We start from the raw sequence: 19549 nt of genomic DNA, 5'->3' as shown, positions 1-19549 counted from the left end.
GGACAACTACCAAAAGTTGGTACAAAGGTGATATATTTGCCTGAAGGGTCTAGTCAATGGAAGGATGCAATTGTTATTAGAGCAGGGAAGGCCACTGGAAAGTATAAACATTGGTTGAATGTACAGCATTCAGGGGAGGGAGTTAAGACAATGGATTGGGAACACAAAGTTCAAAAATGGAGGTCACAGGAACGCAGTGCCAGTTCAGATAGTACATCGATTAGTGAACAGGTCCGCAGGAAAAGGTCGAGAATTTTGAAAGGACACCCCACAGCAGATCGGAAAAATCAAGCAGTAGCAGTACAGAACGAGGTACTAGGCGGGAGAGGGGACGTAGTTTATCAATATCTCGGAACATGAGTAAGACTACTAATACTAATAGGAGTAGAAGCCCACATGCACGTGAGATTTTGGTGGCTTCCAATAAATTATATGAAAAGTTATCAAAGATGCTAAACAGCAAGAACTGCATAGTTGGAGTGAATTTGGGGTATACACGGAAGTACCGGATAGGGGACAAAGAGCTCTGTCCCACAGATGGATTTGCACGGAAAAGGTTCTTCCGGATGGAACTTATAAGGCAAAGGCCAGGCTTGTCGCAAGGGGATTTGAAGAAAGCTTAGAAGATCAGGATTTAAGGGTAGATTCACCTACAGAGGAAAGGTTAATTTTAAAGATCTTCTTTTAGCCACAAAGGGATGGGAATGCAAATCTATAGATATGAAAGCTGCCTTTTTGCAGGGGCATCAGCTCCAGAGAGACATTTTTCTCCGTCCTCCTAAAGAAGCAGCTAACACAGAAGGGGTACTCTGGAAGTTGAACAAATGTGTATATGGATTAAATGATGCATCTAGAGTCTGGTATTTTTCGGTAAGGTCAGTTTTTGTTAAAGTTAGGCTGTTGCCAGTTGAAAGCAGATCCTGCAATGTTTTACTGGCACTATAAAGGAAATATTTCTGGCATTTTTATGATGCATGTCGATGATTTTTTATTGGGTGGGACTAGTGATTTTGAAGCTATTGTAATCTCCTGGTTTAAGGAAAGAATTCAGGGTCGGAAGTCAGGTTTCCGGTGCATTTAAATATATTGGACTGGAAATCGGACCGACAAAGTTCGGAGCAAATTTACATCAGCAATCTTATTTGGAAGCCTGAGCCCAATAGCAAATTAGTCGTGGCAGGGTTTTCACAAAAAGATACAAGGTTTCAAAGATGGAAAAGAGCAACTGCGAAAGTTTAATTGGGCAACTGAACTGGTTAGGTAGACAGACTAGACCGGACGTGAGTTTTGATGTCTTAGAGTTGAGTACAAAAATGAATGATCCCAAGTGGAAGACATAATAAGAGCAAATAAAGCGTTGGCCAAACTAAAAATGCAGGAGTGTGTTTTGAAGTTCCCGGTTTTAGGTGACCTAAGGCACTTGAAACTCACAGTTTATAGTGATGCGTCCTACACAAATTTATGTGATGGGTTTCAAGCGCAGGAGGTTTTATAATTTTCCTTTGGAGAAGAATGGTAAATGTTGCCGCTTGTGTGGGGAAACAAAGAAAATAAGGAGAGTGGTAAAAAACACTTTGGCTGCTGAGACGTTAAGCCTTGTAGAGGCGGTGGATATGGCCTTTTATATAAGTATGATATTGACCAGCAAATTTTGGGATTAGGGGATTTGGGTAATATACCTATTGACTGTCACATTGACAATAAATCCCTGTGGGAAAATGTGCACTCTACAAAAAGTTCAATGAAAAGAGGTTACGGATAGACATCGCAAGTTTGAAGCAGACGTTGGAAAGATGGGAAATAACAAAAATTAAATGGGTCAACATGAGCTATCAACTGTCAGACTGTTTTACAAAAAGAGGGGCGAGATCACAGAAACTTCTGGATATTGTTAATGAAGGGCGCTTGTTTCTGTGACTTTTTTTCTTTCTCGTCCAAACAAAAAAAAAAGGGGGGGAAATCATGTGTGTGTTTTTGAGTTTCTTGAAATTTTGTTTTCACCTAATTATGTTTTTTCTGCAAGGAAGGGGAGACTGTTAAGTAATGGGTTAAGAGACATTGCAATTAGTTGTCTCATTTATGTTAAGTATCTGTTAATTGACACTGATATGTAAAGGGGCTTCAGGTGGCCTCTGTCAGGTGGTGTGTTGTTAAGAGTTTTGTGCAGAGGCTGTGGAAGTGAAATAAATGTTGTTTGGTGAAAAGGAACAGGACTACTGACTCTTCATACAACGGTAACTAAAATAAATAACAAAGCCACAGAGTGTGCCCATTTATCATTAACAAGTTCAATCATGTACTGGATAAAAATTGAGTAATTGAATCAATTGAATGCTCCCAACAGAGAGTATTGTTTGAAAGATGCGCAGGATCAAGAGTCAGGGGTAATACACTGCAGACTTACCTTTTGGCACACACATCCTCCAACTGAAATTTCCTGCTGAAAGTGTGAGATTGTTGAATTCATCTGAATGTTTTCTAAACATATGCAAATCGTTGGTAAAAACAGTTAATTACTACTATTACAGAAACCAGTCTGGAGCTGTCTCTGTGCCAGGAAATATAGTTCAAAACAAAAAGTCTCAGTTTTACAGATTTTATTGGTAGGATTAATACTCACAGACAATGCACGCAATGATGTGATGCAGATCGGAGGCCTGACATTATAGTTCCGTTATTCTCAGGACTTGTCTTACAGTGGTCATGCTTTTAAAACTCAGAGAAAAGGCCATTGCAACTATTCCATGACCTTCATACTTGCTGTTATAACTTAATTATATCAACATTCCAGAATGTGTGTTTCATGAATAAAGCTATCTTTTCTTCAAAATATTTTAATCCAACATTCTCAATTTTATCCATAAAAAAACCATAACAAACAACCCTGAACTGTTTTTCCCACACACAGACCCCTTAATAAAAAGGCCCCCAACCAATGAATTCCACCCCCCCCACCACAATTCTCTCCTGCCTCCCTCTCTCTAGCAACTAACAGTGGCCAGCTCATTAATGTACAGAATAAACAGCTGTCATCTCCGGTGGGACCCTTCAATTGTCCTCCTCACAGTGTACTTGACCTTTTCAAGATTAAAAAACTTGAAGAGATTCCCCAGCCGTACTGAGTCACTTGGCGGAGAAGCTGACCTCCCCCCCCCCCCCCCCCCCCACCCCCCCCCCCCCCCACCCCCCCAGCAGAACTCGCCTTTGAGCAATCATTGAGGCGAAGGCCAGAACATTAGACCCCGCCCCCGTCTGAAGCTCCGGCAAGTCTGACACCCCAAATATGGCCCCGAAGGGACAGGGCTTCAGTTCCATTTGCAGAATCGGCGACATAGTGCTAAAAAAGGAGACCCAGAAACTCACGAACTTAGGACATGACCAGAACATGCGCACGTGATTAGCTCGACCCCTCCCACAATGCTCACCCTTATCCTTCACTACCGCAAACAACCTACTTATCCTAGATCCTAGACCCTATGCACTAACTTCAATTGTATTAACCCTAATCTCACACATGAAGACATAGCATTCACCCTCCACAAAGCCTCGCACCACACCCATCCTCCCATTCCCACCCAAACTCCTCCTCCCACTTAGCCTTCACCTCCTCCACAGATACCATGTGTTCCACCATAATCCTTCCATAAATCGTCGAGGTATTCCCCTCCTCCATCCCTGCAAGAGACAAAACCCTCTCCAGCAATGTGGATGGCAGCACCACAGGGAATGTCGTAAACATATTTTTCGTGAAATTGTGAACTTGTTGTTACCTAAATGCATCCAACTGCAAAATTTCTCCAACAACACCGCCCAGTCGCAAAACGCCCCATCAAAAACAAATCCATCATCCCTTCCACCCCTTCTCCTCCCATCCCCGAAACCAGGGGCGGGATTCTCCCCTACCTGGTGGGGCGGGGGGTCCCGGCGCCGAGGAGTGGCGTGAACCACTCCGGTGTGGGGCCGCCCCAAAGGTGTGGAATCCTCCACACCTTCAGGGGCTAGGCCCGCCCCGGAGTGGTTTGCACCCCTCCGGCCGGCGGGAAAGGTGCTTGGCGCCATGCCAACCAGTGCCGAAGGGCCTCTGCCGGCTGGCACAAGTTGGCACATGCGCGGGAGCACCAGCGTGCGCTGGGGTCATCCCCGCACATGTGCAGAGGGCTTCGTTTCCGCACCAGCAATGGCGGACCTCTGCAGCCACCGGTGCGGAAAAATAGAGTGCCCCCCCAGATCCCCCCGTACCCCCCCAAGAACCCCGGAGGCCGCCCGCGCCACCAATTAAGGCGCCGGTAAGGACCTACTCCAATTTACACCGGCGGAACTGGCAAAAAACGTGCGAGACTTCGCCACATCATGGGCCAGAGAATCCGGGCGGCCCCGGGGGCCATTGAGTCGTGCGGGTCCCCGCCATTCTCCGAGGCGGGCAGCGCTATTCACGCCAGGGTGATTTTTTTGGGGGGCGGAGAATTCGGAGGACAGCGGGGGCGGGATTTACGCCATCCCCCGGCGATTCTCCGACCCGGCGGGGGGTCGGAGAATCCCGCCCGTGGGTTCACACAAATCGGTGCCTGCTTCGATACAGCATCCAATTTAAAGTGCTGCCATAGTTGTCTCCATATCTTCAGTGTGGAGACCACCACCGAGTTCCACCACCACCCAGGAGAAAATGGAAGTAAGGACCTCAATCCCGACCCCTTACATGGCTCGACTCCATCCGTACCCAGACAGTCTCAGGATCCCCGTACCATCCAAGCACCTTCTTTGCATTCACCGCCCAGTGATAATATATCAAACTCAGCAATGCCAAGTCCTCTGCCAGTCCCTCTGAAGGACCGTCTTCCTATTCCTGGCCGCTTTACCTGCCCAAATAAAAGATGAAACCAATCTCTCCACTCCCCCAAAGAAGGATTTTGGCAGAACAAACAGCAAATATTGCAACAAAAACAGAAGCCGGAAGCCGTGGTAAAACATTCACCTTCACTGACTGAATTCTGCCCGCCAAGGACAGAGGGAGACTATCCCACCTCTGCAAGTCGGCCTTGACTCTACTTGCCAAGCTCGTCAAATTCAACTTACAAAGCTGTGTCCAATCCCAAGCTACTTGCACCCCCAAATACTTTGAATGAGAACCCGTTAAGAAATGCTAATACCCCCAAACACCTGACTCACCCAACCCTTACGAAGCTTAATCAGGTCCCTCACTCGCAAGTGGGTCTCCTGTAAAAGCATCACATCAGTCCTCAAACTCTTCAAATGAGGTAAAACACTCACATGCTTCACTGGCCACACAAACCCAGGACATTTTATGTAACCAATTGAATTTTATCCCCCTCCCTTCAAGTCAGCCATTTTCACTGCGAGAGTTTATCCCCGCCATCTCTCCTATTCCTGAAACCAGAGCCCACCCAAGATGGCACCCAGCAGATGGGACAAAGAATGACCCACCAGTCACCGTCAGTAATCCACACCTCACCCATCCACCTCCCCTTTCTCAAAAATCTCCCAGCAACTTCCCCTTGAACCAACACCACTCTCCTCCATCTCCTTCCACCATTCACATCTTCTAGGCTCATTGAAACCTACCTAAACAGGTACAGCAAACCACAGGCCCTCCGCCTACTTCGCTCTCATTCACTAGCCAACCATAGCCTGGTAGTGAGGTACCCCCCCACCCACCACCAGAGCCCACTTCACATAAGTAAACAACAAAAGAAAGAAACCAAAACGCATACAACGAAACACCAGAGCAGAGATTCCCCTCTCCCTCCTACAACTCTAAATCTACCAAACACCCCTCCCCTTCCGCCCAGCCCTAAACTCCCTCAAAATCCGAAACAACCAGAAAAACAACCACATACATTTCAATTAACACCAACTCTATACAAAAAACAGGAAGGGGATAAGAGAGAGATAAGAAAAAACACACAGCTTTACAACAACGTCCCCATACAAACCCATCCCAACCACCAACAAAGTCCCTTTCAAACCCCCTCAGTTCAGTCCCAGTCCTTGAGCTTTAATAAAAGTCTCTGCTCCCTCCACCATGTTCAAGCAATGGTCTTGGGAATTATGCGTGACTCTCAGCATCACTGGATACAACACACCAAATTGCACGCCACTCTTATGAAGCGCTGACTTTGCCCTGTTAAAGGCCTCATGGCTCCTGGCCAATTCTGCCGCAACATCCTGGTATATATAAATGCTGCTGCCTTCCCCCTGTACCTCCCGATTCTCCATGGCCCACTTCAGGATCCTCTCCTTTGACCGTTAGCTGTGAAAACATACTGTCACCGCTTGTGATGGCTCATGCGCCAGGAGCGACCGGTGGGGCCTATCCAGCTCGATGAGGGGACTTGGTCCTTCATCCCCATCAACTTGTAAACATTGATGGAAAGAATACTGTTGGCCTCAGGCCCTGCAACCGCTCTGGCAACCACACGATCCAGAGCTTCTGCCACCTCAACTTATTCTCCAGATCCTTGACCTTTGCCCTCAGACCCTTGTTCCTGTCCTGCAGCCTCCGCAGCTCAGCATTCAGCGAGGCCAACTCATCACTGTGTCGCAACACCACTCTTCAAAACCTCACCATGCTCTGCATCGTCTCCGAGGTTTTTCCCAATGCCTTCTTTACCAGGACCAGTGCATCCTCCACCGATCTTTTGAGGGTCTCTATCACCTTCCAATACCTTTCAAATTCATCAGCCATTACCTCCGTCAACTTATCCACTGTAATAGGTGCAGCTCCACCCGACGACCTTGCCTCCTCCATTTCCGATTCCAACAGACTCCGCACCTTGCTCAGCTCCTCAGGAGGGTTAATTCTCACACTTTTCTTCCTAATATTCTTTCTTGCATATTTTGACATTCTCTTGTTAAAGGATCTCAACTGGGATAAATCTGTCCACCAATTCATCTCTGGGTGAAAAAGGCCAAAGATCAAGGACTCTAGTGGGAGCTACCATATGTGCAACCTCTTTCTACATGTCACCACCAGAAGTCCTGAATAAAGCTGCATTTACATGTAAGTATGTTGCGACCAAACAGATATGTCTATGAGGATATTAGAACAATTAAACTATCTGGTGTGACAAAAATTGCATTCTTTCAGACTTGGCTGGGGTCATTTGAGCCATCTTGGATATTTTCCCAGATTCACCTGGGATAGTGTGCAGACTCTGGACCTAGTGCTCATACCAAAATGTTTTCATGCAGGAAACAGAGGTCAGCATAATTTCAGCTAGAAGTAAGTTCTGAACTTTTGAAGGATTTTGCCTGCAGACTTTCCACCCATTCCCCAAGAGCTGTGGTGTGTGGAATTTATGTTCAGCTAAAGCGTCTAATGATATGTCAATCAACAACATTAAAAATTGCGACTTGATTAAAAAAACGGGTTTGTGAGATAGTGAGGTTGTGTACAAATGGAGATGTTCAAATTCTGTGTCGTGACAACATGCATTTGCAAAAAAATTTCTTTTGAATGCTGCTCAGGAGGTAGCGATAAACGTGATGGTTAATGAATCTCAGTCCAACAGACTTTGGGACAAATAGCATTGCATAAATACATTTGCACTGACCAATCAAGAAAGCAAAAAAAAAGAGTACACGTCTCATTTTACACAAGTTATAGCTTATAATCATCTATTTTAAACAAACCTTCTCAAGGATAATTAAAGATGACCATAAATGCTGGCTTTGCCAGCTATGTTCACATCCCACAAGCAAATACAAAGATAACAAAAAATATATTGTTTCTAAATTTTTAATACACTACTGTTGGGAATTCTAGGAGGTTTGTTACATATATCTCACAAATTTTTTTAAATCAGAGCCAACAAGAATACAAATACAAAAAACAAACAAATATTTTCATGAGCTATAAATAACATTTCATGGCATTATTTAAAATACACATATTTTTTCATCTTCAAAGGGAATTTCAAGTCAAAAGAACAACTTTTTCTTCTAAAATGATAATTCTACCCTACGTTTTATATCCCTCATGAAAAACCAACACAAAGATCATTCTAAGGGGCTGAAAAGTAACCAAGTACTTTGGAACAAAAAGACATTCTATATTCATATCTGTTAAGTCAATGCAGCACCAATCTTGAGCTCCTTAAGGAATCGCTTTATTGTTCACAGCATCAAGAAATATTCTCTCACCTTAGACTGCTATCTGATAGTATCTGGTAACATGGCTTTAGAAACATAGAAAATAGAAGCTGGAGGAGGCCATTCGGCCCTTCGAACCTGCTTCGCCATTCATTATGATCATGGCTGATCATTAAGTTCAATAACGTGATCCCGCCTTCTTCCCATACCCCTTGATCCCTTTAGCCCCAAGAGATATGTCTAATTCCTTCTTGAAATTATATAATTAGAATATGCTTAGACTACCTACTGATCGAGACAGAACAGAGAAAGATTTTCATCGTCACCTTCTGGATAGTACTCTGCTGAGGCAGATCTCACACACTTTACAAAGGCCTGGCCATTATAAGACTCCATCCCACAGTAGACTGCAGTATATTTTTATTGGACCACTGACTCCACATAATGTCCCACCAAAAGAAATACTCTGGCAGACCTTTAAGGACCACTTGTGCTCTGTTCATTTGTACCTGGACCATGCAAATAAAGGACAGGATTCTCCGTTTGGGAGACTAGGTTCTCTCGCTGGAGTAGAATCGCTCCAGGTCTCTGCTGGAATTAGAGCGAGGCCCAGTATGTGATTCCCTCGCCTTGTCCATGCAAATGTATGCATGGCAGGGAGCTCACGGGATTATCAGGCCACTATTTTGAGCTGGCGGCCCGATACCGAGGATCCCCTCTTCCCCACAACGCAAATCCTGCCCCTCAAAGAAAAAAGATGCATATGTGAGGTACAGGCAACTAAAAACAGATGAAGCACTTGAGGAATACAAGGAAAGTAGAAAAGAGCTCAAGCAGGGAGTTAGGAGGGCAAAAAGGGGTCACAAAATGTCCCAGGCAGACAGGATTCAGGAGAATCCCAAGGCATTTTACACGTACATTAGGAACAAGAAGATAGCTCGAGACAAAGAAGGGAAATTATGTGTGGAACCAAAATGAAATGAAATGAAAATCGCTTATTGTCACAAGTAGGCTTCAAATGAAGTTACTGTGAAAAGCCCCTAGTCGCCACATTCCGGCGCCTGTTCGGGGAGGCTGGCACGGGAATTGAACCGTGCTGCTGGCCTGCTTTCAAAGCCAGTGATTTAGCCTTGTGCTAAACAGCCCCAAGGAAGTAGGTGAGATTCTTAATAAGTATTTTGCGTCGGTATTCACAAAGGAGAGGGACACGTTGATTGGTGGTGTCTCAGAGGGATGTGTAAACACTTTGGAACAGATCGTTATTATGAGGGCGGAAGTGTTAGGTGTGTTAAAAAGCATTAAGGTAGACAAATCCCCAGAGCTAGATGGCATTTATTCCAGATTTCTGAGGGAGACAAGAGATGAAATCGCTAGGCTTCTAACAGAAATCTTTGTGTCCTCGTTGGCCACAGGTGAGATCCCAAAGGATTGGAGGATAGCCAATGTTGTACCATTATTTAAGAAGGGTTGCAAAGATAACACAGGTAATTATAGACCAGTGAGCTTGATGTCAGTGATAGTGAAATTGTTGGAAAAGGTTCTCAGAGATAGAATCTAAGCGCATTTGGAAGTGAATGGTCTTATTAATGACAGACAGCATGGTTTTGTACGAGGGAGGTTATATCTCACTAATTTAATTGAAGTTTTAGAGACGGTGACAAAAATGATTGATGAAGGAAGGACTGTAGATATTGTCTACATGGACTTTAGTAAAGCATTTGATAAGGTGCAAAAGATTAAATCACATGGGGTCAGGGGTGAATTAGCTGGATGGATTCAAAACTGGCTTGTCCATAGAAGACAGAGGGTAGCAGTGGAAGGGTGTTTTTACAAATGGAGGTCTGTAACTAGTGGTGTTCCGCAGGAATCAGTACTGGGACCTCTGCTCTTTGAAATATATAAATGACTTGGAAGAAAATGTAGCGGTTCTGATTAGCAAGTTTGCGGATGATACTAAGATTGCAGGAGTTGAGGATAGTGATGAAGAATGTCAGAGAATATAACAGGGCATAGAAAGGCTGCAAAACTGGGCAGAGAAATGGCAGATGGAATTTAACCTGTACAAATATGAGGTGATGCATTTTGAAAAATCCAATTCAGGTGGGAGCTATAAAATAAATGGCAGAACCATTAGGAGCATAGAGACACAGAGAGATCTGGGCGTGCAGGTCCACAGATTCTTAAAAGTGGCAGCACAGGTGGAAATGGTGGTAAAGAAAGCATATGGCATGCTTGCCTTCATAGTACGAGGTATCGAGTATAAAAGCTTGAAAATTATGTTACAATTATATATAATGTTGGTTAGGGCACATTTGGAATACTGTGTCCAATTCTGGTATCCGCACTACCAGAAGTACGTGGAGGCTTTGGACAGAGTACAGAAAAGGTTTACCAGGAGGTTGACTGGTATGGAGGGTATTAGCTATGAGGAGAGATTGAATAAACTGGGATTGTTCTCCCTAGAGAGACGGAGGCTGAGGGGCGACCAGATAGAAGTTTATAAAATTATTAGTGGGATAGATAGGGTGAACAGTTGGAGTTTTTTCCCAGGGCAGAATTGAAAATCTCAAAGGGGTACAAGTTCAAGGTGAGGGTGGACAGGTTCAGTGGAGATGTGCGGGGAACATTTTTTTACACAGAGGGTGGTGGTGGCCTGGAATGCACTGCCAAGTGAGGTGGTTGAGGCAGATACGTTAGCAACCTTTAAGACTGATCTGGATAGGCACATGAACAGACGGTACAGAAGGATACAGGTGGTTGGTCTAGATAGCACATGTGATCAGCGCAGGCTTGGAAGGCCGAAGGGCCTGTTCCTGTGCTGTATTGTTCTTTGATGACAAGTAGGAGCACCTCCCCACTACCACCAAGAGAATAACAGGCCACTTCCCACAGCATGCATTCACGAGGGTGACCGACCCCCACCCCACCCCCACCAAACTCCATCAAGACACACCACAGACCTCTAACAGAGACCATCATCAGCGACCCCCAATGAGATACCCCCAATTTGAGACCCCCCATCAGATCCACAACAGAGACCCCCAACAGTCCCCCATCAGACCCACAGCCAACAGACACACCGGACAAAGGCCCCCCATCAGGCCCCCAACAGAGACCCCCATCAGCAACCCCCAATCAGAGACCCCCAATCAGAGACCACCAATCAGAGTCCCCCACATCAGATCCTCAACATAGACTCACAACAGTCCCCCATCAGACCCATACCTAACAGACACACCGGACAAACACCACTCATCAAACCCCCAACAGAGACCCGAAACAGAGATCCCACATCAGACCCCCAACAGAGACCCCAAAAGATACCCTAACAGAGACCCGCATCAGACCCCCAGTAAACACCACTAGAGAATCCAATCAGACCCCCAACAAAAACCAGCATCAGACCCCAACAGAAAACTCCCATCAGACACCCAATCAGAGACTCCCCATCAGAGTTACCCTATGAGAGACCCTTCATCAGGCACCCCATCATCAGACACCCTCCATCAGACACCCCCATCAGACACTCCCCACCAGAGACCTCAATCATAAACCCCCAACACGGGCCACCAACAGAGACCCAAACAGAGATTCCCATCAGGCCCCAACAGAGACCCCCCATCAGTCTCCAACAGTGATCCCCAACAGAGAACGCCAACAGAGATTCCCCATAAGACCCCCAACAGAGAACCCCATCGGTCTCCAACAGAGATCCCCAACAGGGAACACCAACAGAGATCCCCCATCAGACTCTCAACAGAGATCCGCATCAGACCCCAAACAGAGATCCCCATTAGACCCCAAACAGAGATCCCCAACAGAGAACACCAACAGAGATCCCCCATCAGACCCCCAACAGAGACCCCCCATCAGACTCCAACACAGATCCCCAACAGAGAACACCAACAGAGATCCCCCATCAGACTCTCAACAGAGATCCACATCAGACCCCAAACAGAGATCCCCAACAGACCCCCCATCAGACCCGTAACGGAGATCCACATCAGACCCCAGACAGAGATCCGCAACAGAAACCCCCATCAGACCCGCAACAGAGATCCCCATCAGATCCCAAATAGACATCCCCAACAGAGACCCCCGCATCAGTCTCCATCAGAGATCCCCAACAGAGAACACCAACAGAGATCCCCCATCAGACCCCCAACAGAGACCCCATCAGTCTCCAACAGATATCCCCAACAGAAACTCCCATCAGACCCGTAACAGAGATCCCCATCAGACCCTAAATAGAGATCCCCAACAGAGATCCCCATCAGACCCCAAATAGAGATCCCCAACAGAGATTTCCATCAGACCCGCAACAGGAACCATCAGACACCCACCCATCAGAGACATCCCATCAGACTCCCAACAGAGACTCTGTCAGATCATTAACAGAGATTTCCAACAGATACACCAACAGGGATCCCCCATTTGATCTCAAAAGAGACACCTCATCAGATCCCTCCATCAGATTAGAGAACCCTGCCTGAGAGCTGAAGAGCAGCCCAAGCAGTGAATTGAAAAATCACTGCATTTTCAGTTACCCTTTCCTAACATCTGCTGCCTCAGAGAGAAGTGTTCAAAGATGCAGCTGTTACAAGTGCCAGAGGCTTCCTGGAAAGCCCAATACACTTCAAAGGGCTTGAAATCCCTTGGCAGCCTTTGAAATGCAGATCTTCCATTAAATTTCTAACAGCAATACACTGTATTAGCCAATGATTGAGTTTTATCACACTAGCTTAATGAATTGTTCATTGATCTTCCCCTTCACGCTTGAATTCATCTCCATTACCCTGCTTTGATGCCAACCACAATTTTTGTAAACACTTCTACTATGATTGACAGCTCCTCACAACATCAAAGAAAGCTAAGTGTTTTGACTTGCGCACAAAGGAAGGGGGGTGGGCTCTGATGGGGAGGGGGTCTCAATTGGGGTCTCTAATGGGGGGGTCTGATGGGGGGCTGTGAGCATCAGGAGTTTCATTGTGGGGGACCTGATGGACTTTGAGGGGCACCTACGATATACACTTACCCCCTTGACCCACTGCGGTGTCCACCGTGCCAGGAACATGCTTGGAAATACTTGCATCAATCCACGCCTGCTGACAATCCTGGAGCATCATAGCAAATAACACATTTGCATCCTCCCACCAGAGTGGGGCGTGTAGCTTCCTGCTGCCATTGGCGGGGGGCCAAAGCATCGGAACAGGATTGGTGCCCGTTTTTGGATGGGTAGGTGATGGACAGACCGCCCATTTCATTTATTATGGCCTCCTCCAGCTCCCACTACCAGCACTAACCACCACCAACCACCCCCACCACTCCCGGCTCAAGCCTAAGTATCTAGCGCAGATAGCTAACTTCTTGACAATATTTCCTTGGAACTCACACATGGGCAGAGGGAGCCCCTTCTATTGCATGCTGATCAACCCAAAACCATTAAAAGAACAATGTGAGTACGTGTACTGTACGTCAAAAAATTAACATGCTGTATCTGGAACTCCCAGCACTAAGCACAATCTCAAAAATAGCATTTAAACTGAAGAAAGCATTCAATAAGACCCCAAGTATCAAATTAAATCAATATCTGGGTCACTTCTTTACAATCATTAGCTTTTAAGTCCACTGTTGAACGATGCAGAGTTATAGTACAAGAGGGATACCCACCACTGAATTGCATGATAATAATTGATGAGTGAAGGAATAGACCTCTACGTAATCCACTAAAACCTCAACCATCACCTGCAAAATGCAGCACTGCAGTTCTGCCAGTCTCAAAAAATGAAAATTCCAAGGTAATCTTCCATCGATGATAAAGACATCAACTTAGATGAATGACAATAAACAAGTTTAATTACCTTTTATGTGAGAGAAGTTCAATGAGTCACAAATCTTAGGGTTTGAGTGCACTTATATAAAATCCAAGATTCAACTACATGCTTCCAGCTTAAGCAAAATGACAAATGAGGTATATTGCAAAACTTTGTTCAGCTGTTATTTTCGCTATGGCTTCAGATAGAAACCCCAGCCCACATAATTCAAACAAAAACAAGTAAATAAAAATATACATGAACAAATGGCATCACACAGTAAAATTAATATCAAAGTAAACTGAGGGTGGGGGAACGAAATGTGAGGAGGGAGGAAAATGTGAGAGAGAAATAAAAATACTGGTTTCTGAATCTCTATGATACCATACTTACAGGCGGCAAGTTTTTTTGTTCATGGGGTGTGGCATCGCTGGTTGGGCCAGCATTTTTGCACATCTCTAATTACCCTTGAACTAAGTGGATCATTTCAGAGCACCTAAGAGTCAACCACATCTGGAGTCACATGTAGATCAGACCAGGTAAGGATGGCAGATTTCCTTCCCTAAAGCCATTCGTGAACCAGGTGGGTTTTTACAACATCAACAATTATTTCATCGTCATCATTTTTCATCCAGATTTTTATTGAATTCAAATTTCACCATCTGTCATGAGATTCAAACCCGGGCCTCCAGATCATTATACTGGGTCGCTGAATTACTAGTCCAGTGACAACATCACTACACCATTGCCTATCCCAGAGAATCTCTATGAAATTCATGCCTCTCTACAGTCAAACGAGGGGGGAGACCCTAAACACACCAAGATACACAAGGGAGAAATGATTCCTATCGCTAAGTAACAGGGACCCTAGTGAAACCCAACAGAATATTTTGAAAATTGAACTCTTGTTGTACAAATAGAACTACTGTCCAACGGTAGAGCCCAGTTACTGCTATGGTGATAAGGAGGGGCCCGAGGTTTGCCTTTCAAACCAATGTCATTGCATGATACTTTACGTGTGAAAAGGTTTTTTTCTTTCTTCTTGTTTACTCTATAACTGTTAATTGAAATCCAATAAAAATATTTTCACAAAAAAGGAGTTCTGATTTGAAGAGTCAGTGTGGCCCAGACTAGGGAGTGAATTCTTCGCCGGTGGGATCCTCTGTTCCGCCGGAAGCGCACCTCCGTCCAGGGGTTTCCTGGTGGCATGGGGGGCTACAATGGCAAATCCCATTGGCGGTGGAGGAAAAGGGGAATCCCATTCTCGCAGAAGGCATGCCATCGAGGAACATGTGGCTGGGGAGTCGGTGAATTTGTTTATAGGTATCTAACTGAGGAATTATAGAAAAAACAGGACTGCATTAAATGATGCTAAACTGAGATGAGAAGTTGGTCAGTCAGTCAACATCCAACATGAGAAGAGAGCCAAAATGTGGTCTACAGTGTCAACGTTACCACTCGCCAACCCCAACAGTCACCCTGCAAGCCCGTGAGCAAGGGGCGAAATCCCAAAATTAAATGGCTAGATTCTCCAACTCTGAGGCCAATTGCGGAGGATCCGTGGCGTTTTATGTGGAAAAAATTGCCGGCGCCCCCTCACCGACACTTCGACCGGTGAGGGGCTAGAAGCCACGCCACATAAAATGCCTGGCCTGCACAAAATAAACGGCCTTAGAATTGCCAGGTCCATGGCCGCGCATGCGCACAGCGATGACCTGCAGCGGTCACGCCGCACAACATGGCGCTGGCCGTGCGCGGACCCTACATGCTAGAAAGTGCCCCCCTGGACACTCCCTTGCCACCCCCTGGCCAGCCCTCACCAGTCCTCCCAGCCCACATGGAAGCCCCCTCCCGGCCAGCAGCACGGCTCCCGCCCGACCGTGGTGGCACTGGACACAGTCTGCAGCTGCAATGCCAGGTTCCCGTATGGCTGGGACCACATATCCGCCATGCCGTCGTAAACTTGACCCATCAGGGGAGGGCCTTCAGGTGACGTCCTGAGGCCGTCCCAACGGTGTGCGCCGCGATTATGTCGTTTTGGGGGGGGGGGGGGGGGGGGGAAGAGTATGTGAAACCTGCGTCAAACAGGCGCCGCCCCTGATTTCGGCATAAAAATTGATGGGGGCATGGATCGCTGATTACGAAATTGCCGTTGGGAAATGGAAAATCTTGCCCAAAGTATGCAATGAATTCTGGTGATCATTGCAGGTCTAGTCTATTTGCTTATTCTTACTACCAGACATAACAGATGCTTGTATCGACTGTACAACTTTGCTTACCTCGGCACAACAGCCACCTCACAAACATTGGGTCAGAAGTGGGAACCCATGGCTCAGGGAGCCCTCAAAAAAATCACTGAGGAAACTACTGAGGTCAGCAGAAACCTGGGCTAACCTCTCTAACTCCAGGCAAGAGAAGAAACAACTCCCATTGGATTTCACGGATGAAATCTTCTAAGGGTCAACTTACCATGGCTAGTTTTCCTTTAATTGTTAAATGAAGTATAATTTAAATGCAGCTGAAAAATAAAAAAGAAATAGAATGCAAGATCCAGAAAATCAATATTTACTTATCCACTAAATTAGACCGCAGGACATAGCGCTGGGAGTACTGTGGTCTAAACCACCTTCAAAGCTCGGAAAGGTCATTCATCCCCACTGTAGTTAAATCTTCCTGTCAAATTGGGCTCTGCACGCTTATTGGTTTTATAAGCAATGATTCTTCAACTGTATTACAAGAAATATTTGATGCATCTCTCAATTTCCAGAACAGTGGGTTCAGTCCGTCCCTATATTATTTAGGCTACCTTTACAAGATATGATTCTGAGTTGTCATTAATCCATTATGGGTGAAATTCATTGATTTGATTATCCTTCAGATGTGGTTAATAGATTTGATTATTCTATGAACAGTAGTAACCAGAGCCAAACACCAATTTAAAAACCACAACTTCTGCATTGTTCCAGTTCCATGTTTACAAATTATTCATTTACTTTGATAAACTTATCAAGATGACTTAATTCTGTACATTAAAGGGCTGCACAGTGGCATAGTAGTTAGCACTGCTGCCTAAGATGCTGAGGACTCGGGCTCGATCCCAGCCCCGGGTCACTGTCTGTGTGGAGTTTGCACATTCCCTCTGTGCCTGCGTGGGTTTCACCCCCACAACCCAAAACAATGTGCAAGGTAGACGGATTGGCCACTCTAAATTGCCCATTAATTGGAAAAAAAAATAATTGGGCAATCTAAATTTATATTCAAAAAATTCTGCACACTAAGAGCGCAAAATAAATTAACTGTTTATGGAATATTTCCATACAAACATTCAAATTAGGAGCTGGAGTAGGACACTTAGTCCATCAAACTTGCACTGCCATTTAATAATAACATGGCTGGTCTGATTGTGGCCTCAACTCTGCTTTCCTGTCTACCCCTTATATTATTTGACTCCCTTGTCAATCAAGAATCTAGCTAACAGCCCTGAAGACAGAGATAGATATGTTCTTGATTAATAAGGAGGTCTGGGGTTATGAGGAGAAGGCAGGAGAATGGGGATGAGAAAAATATCAGCCATGATTAAACGGTGGAGCAGACTCAATGGACATCCTTATTGCTGCTCTGGCCTTCGTTGTACATCAACTTATCCATAGATTATCATAGATTAGATTATCATAGAATTTACAGTGCAGAAGGAGGCCATTCGGTCCATCGAGTCTGCACCAGCTCTTGGAAAGAGCACCCTACCCAAGGTCAACACTTCCAACCTATCCCCATAACCCAGTAACCCCACCCAACACTAAGGGCAATTTTGGACACTAAGGACAATTTATCATGGCCAATCCACCTAGCCTGCACATCTTTGGACTGTGGGAGGAAACCGGAGCACCCGGCGGAAACTCACGCACACACGGGGAGGATGTGCAGACTCCGCACAGACAGTGACCCAAGCCAGACTCGAACCTGGGACCCTGGAGCTGTGAAGCAATTGTGCTATCCACAATCCAAGGCAGCATGGTGGCATAATGGTTAGCACTGCTGCCTTACAGCGCCAGGGACGCGGGTTCAATTCTGGCCTTGGGTGACTGTCTGTGTGGAATTTGCACATTCTCCCTGTGTCTGCATGGGTTTCCTCCTGGTGCTCCGGTTTCCTCCCACAGTCCAAAGATGTGCAGGTTAGGTGGATTGGCCATGACAAAAAAAATTGCCCTTTAGTGTCCAGGGATGTGCAGGTTATGGTGTTGCAAGGATAGAGTGGAGCAGTGGATAGGTTGCTGATTCAGAGGGTTGGTGTAAACTCGGTGGGTAGAATGGCCACCTTCTGCACTGTTGGGATTCTATGTTCTATATCAAAAGTCCATGTAAATTACATCCATGGCATTATCCTTGGCTACTCTTTCTGTTGTTGTTCAGTAAGCTGCAGTGTATCCCAATTTCCACCCTCCCTAACCCAAAGATTCACCCTCCAGATCTCCCGAGTAAGGAGAATAATCTACTCAAAAGGTCCATAAAACAAATTCACGGAACAATAGACCAGTTAATGGGATAATTTTCCAAAGCTGCAATAGAAAAACATCTAGAAACAAAAAATATAATGAAGAATAGTCAGCATGAATTTTAGAAGGAAAGGTCAGGCTTAATCAACTTTTATTGAATTATTTGAAGCAGTAAGCAGTCAAACTCCTAACATTATTAAAAATCTGTCGAAAGAACTTCTAACGATAGATGAATCACAGAAACTAATTTGAGAAATAATCAGATACAAGCCAAGCTTATAAAAGGATAACAATGATAACTTGCATTTATATAACAGCACTGGCATAGGAGAACGTCACAAGATGTTTCACAGGAGCATTACCAAACAAAGTTTGACACTGAGCTGCATGGGAGATCTTAGGACCTGTGACATCTTCGTTAAAGAGGCAGGTTTTAAAGAGCATCTCAAAACAAAAGGAGAAAGGTATAGAGAGGCAGAGAAGTTTAGGGATGGAATTCAAAATCTTTGAACCTAGTTAGCCAAAGGCATGACAAGCAATGGCAGAACAATTAAAATCATTAATGAGCAGGAGGCCCAAATTGAAGATGTGCAGGTAACACAGAGGGTTGGAGGAGGAAACAGTAAGGAGTGAGGACATGTAGGAATTTTAAAACCAGGATGAGGATTTCAAAATTAAGATGTTCCCGGACCCAGAGCCAATACAGGAGAGTGAACATACAAGGAAACGCCACAGAAATGAGATTATCTCAGCTATATCCAGCTGAATGGTAAGCTTTGTGCTCTAAACTTTCAGCTTTCATTTTGCGCTTCTAATTTCTCATTTAAGTCGCTGATTAAAGCCATCATTAACCTTTGGGTGCAGCAAATCTGTGGCAGACTAGAAGCTATAGGTGTGGGTTATAGACAGTTTGGTGCAGATATTTCTCTTGATTCCTCCTGCAGCACAGTATTTGCAGAGTGGGGGGCCTGCCATGAGTACTGCAGTCCTCTTCCCAGCTCATTTCCCAGGTTGAAAGTTAACATTTCTGGTAGGCCACATCGACGTAATGTTGGCTCTTTCAGGTCTAACCCTCACCCCCTGCTGAATCAACAACACTGGATGCCAACAATACAGTCAACATTGCTAGCCTAC

At 45.3% G+C, this 19549-nt stretch overlaps 1 protein-coding gene across 1 annotated transcript in view; it reads right to left on the bottom strand.

The window, feature by feature from the left end:
- The window catches only part of pcdh15b (protocadherin-related 15b), a 2356722-nt gene that overhangs the window by 1204190 nt on the left and 1132983 nt on the right, over nucleotides 1–19549 (bottom strand). The window lies entirely within an intron of this gene.

The sequence above is a fragment of the Scyliorhinus torazame genome, chromosome 16 (genome assembly GCF_047496885.1).
Source record: "Scyliorhinus torazame isolate Kashiwa2021f chromosome 16, sScyTor2.1, whole genome shotgun sequence".
Taxonomy (NCBI): domain Eukaryota; kingdom Metazoa; phylum Chordata; class Chondrichthyes; order Carcharhiniformes; family Scyliorhinidae; genus Scyliorhinus; species Scyliorhinus torazame.
Note: the sequence above shows the minus strand (reverse complement) of the source record. Positions and strands in the feature narration are given on the sequence as shown.